This window comes from Pygoscelis adeliae, unplaced genomic scaffold, assembly GCF_000699105.1.
Source record: "Pygoscelis adeliae isolate BGI_AS28 unplaced genomic scaffold, ASM69910v1 Scaffold358, whole genome shotgun sequence".
Classification (NCBI taxonomy): domain Eukaryota; kingdom Metazoa; phylum Chordata; class Aves; order Sphenisciformes; family Spheniscidae; genus Pygoscelis; species Pygoscelis adeliae.
Genome location: NW_008825429.1, coordinates 1892021 through 1894664, shown reverse-complemented (window position 1 = coordinate 1894664; position 2644 = coordinate 1892021).

Genomic DNA, 2644 nt, shown 5'->3' with positions numbered 1-2644 from the left:
ATCCAGCCTAATGCACTGCATGGCACAAAGGAAATGTAATTCATCAGACTTGGTCTTCTCAATGTAAGAAAGAGTCATATCCCTCAAAGACCGAATGCTTCCCACTGCCCCCGACTACCTGGAATAGCTGTGGCTACTCAGCACTTCAGAGAACTAGATCTAAAATTAACAAAGATAATTTCCCTGCAAGAAATAATAGCACCTTGGCCTGGACATGGGACACATCGGGGGGAGTCTGAAACAGAAAGGCTAAAATTGGCTCCGGTCTGGGATTCTGCTGAAGGGGCTAACACAGGTCTGACCAACACATGCAGGATATCGGCACTATTGGAAACCTCCGGCCGAGATCATCCCAAACTGCAGGACATACCCCAGCAGCCACATAAAGGTTACTTCTAGTACTCAGTAGCAGCTCCTGCCTGCATGGGACTGAGTGGCCCGTCTTCACTGTCACTAGTGACCATCTGATCGAGGCAGAGGTAGGCAATGGGATGGAAACAGCTCTCCAACCCGTGGGACAAGGTGCTGGGTTTCTAGCAAGGGTTTGTGCTGTACAGCAACGGTAGCCCACAGACCTCCACAGCAGTGTTTGTGGTATCAACGCTGGCCTAAATTTAAATAGACAAAAATAAAGACACATTGGAGAGCAGCCTAGGAACAGAAAGCGTGCACAGTCCTTGACGGGGCAGTAAAGATGTAGGACTTTCATCCGTCGAGCGTGCAGGGCTCACGCCTCCCTCGCTGCAGTGCCCTGATTCCAGCCGCACGTTGCATTCCCGCAGCCCAGCAGCAGCAGGGTGTTGCATCAGCTACCGAAAATGGAGGGGAGTGGAGGGAGGAGACGATGTACCTGGAGAAGGACAGGCTGATTTAACACCCCTCCCTGCTGCCAAATACTCCGTGGGCTCCGTAGTCATCACCCAAAATAGAGCCATAGTCTGTGCCTCCTCCAAGAGACAGTCCCTGCTGGAAACATGTCAGGGCACTGCTGGGGCAGCAATTTACAGCGCAGGGAGCCACCTCGGGAGCTGCTGACACCGCACCCCACCGTACCTGTCTCCTTTCCCTTTCCCCCACCGCTCAAGCTGCCTGTTGATGCTTGCTATAGCCTGGGAACCTGACACAGGGCTCGACCAGTGAGGAAGGTAGGCAGGGTTTGGGCAGAAAGGAGGAAAGGTCCTGCATTAACCTTGGGGTGCAAGTCAGAAAACCACCACACATGGCTGTCATCTAATGCCCAAGACACCTTGACGCAAGGGGTCCCTCCCAGCCCAGCCCCAGCCTGGCAGAGGCTGAGTGGCTCTGGGGCAGCCCCTGCGGCAGCCTGATCTCTCCAGGACCGGCCGCGCTGCCCTGGGAGCCCTCTTGCGCTTCCCAATGCAAAGACACATCCTCCCCACGGAGAGCAGCTCATCCTGGTATCCACCTCCTCCTTCACTTGTTTTGCTGCCAGGGTCCCTCCCGAAACATGAGCTGCTTCAACTTGCCCTAGACTCAGCCTCCAGCAGTGCCTGAACAAGACCGGTCACGCAAAACCCCTGCTCCAGACACCCCACGACAGCACGGGAGCTTCACCCCTTGTGCGCTTTAATCACAAAGCAGCCACGTGGCCGGTTTCTTGGGTTTTCCCATATTCTCCATCACCTTGGGACGCCCTCGGTGGGGCTTCCAGGCCTCAAAACCTTTGCAGCAAACCCACTGCAGGCTGCCACAGCTCTGCCCCAGCTGTCCCCTCGCAGGTCACACGCAGTCACTGGGTGGCACTGTGCCCCTGCCTGTTCAGCCACCCAGCTCCGTCCTTGTCCTCCGCTCGGGGTGTCCGGGAGGAACCTCCAGCTGGGGGCAAGGGGCCAAGGCTCTCCTCGCCAAAGCGCACCCATGCGTGGCAGCCAGCCCCGCTCAGCTGCAGCCGTGGTGGAAGCAGACGGGGAACCCCTGGAAGCCTGCAGGGAGGTGACCCCCAGCTCCCAAACCACGGGCTCCCGCTGCCTCCCCACCAGGCTTTCTTTCCCCACTACGGTTACATTTTCATTACCATGGTAAAAGAAGATCAACTGCATCTTTACAATATCCCCCTCCATAAAACTAATAGGCCAGGCAATTGGTATGGCCCTGTGAAGTACTTTATAGTCTGGACTCAAGGAGTCAGCGCTGCAGCTCACAGGCCGTCCCAACCCCAAATCCCAGAAATCGCAGTATTATTTCTCCTCGCCATCCCCCCTTTCGGGCTGGGAGCAGCGTGAGGACGAGCATGGCGCCCCGCCGCCTGCCCACCTTCACGTGGGCCCATCTTGTGGCACAAGGCTGCTAGCAGCACCCGTAGGGATCAGGGTTTCTTCTTTCCAGGGCACCGTGCCACAGCTCTGCCTCGATTCCAGGAGCTTTTACAGCATCGGGGCGAGTCAAGGGCCAAGACGCTGGACCCAGCTCTGGGCCAGGGCAGAGGCCAGGGAGGTTTTTTTGTAAACACTTCACTGTTTGCTTCATTTGCAATTGAAAGCCAGAGGCCGGGCTCACGCTCAGGAGGAGGAGACAGCCCTTCTTGACATGATGATGGCAAAACCTGCTCAGCTCTGTAAAAGTCCCTTCCCTCCACATTGACGCCCCGTGTTTGTTTGGGAAGCTGGAGGTGACACATTTGGTG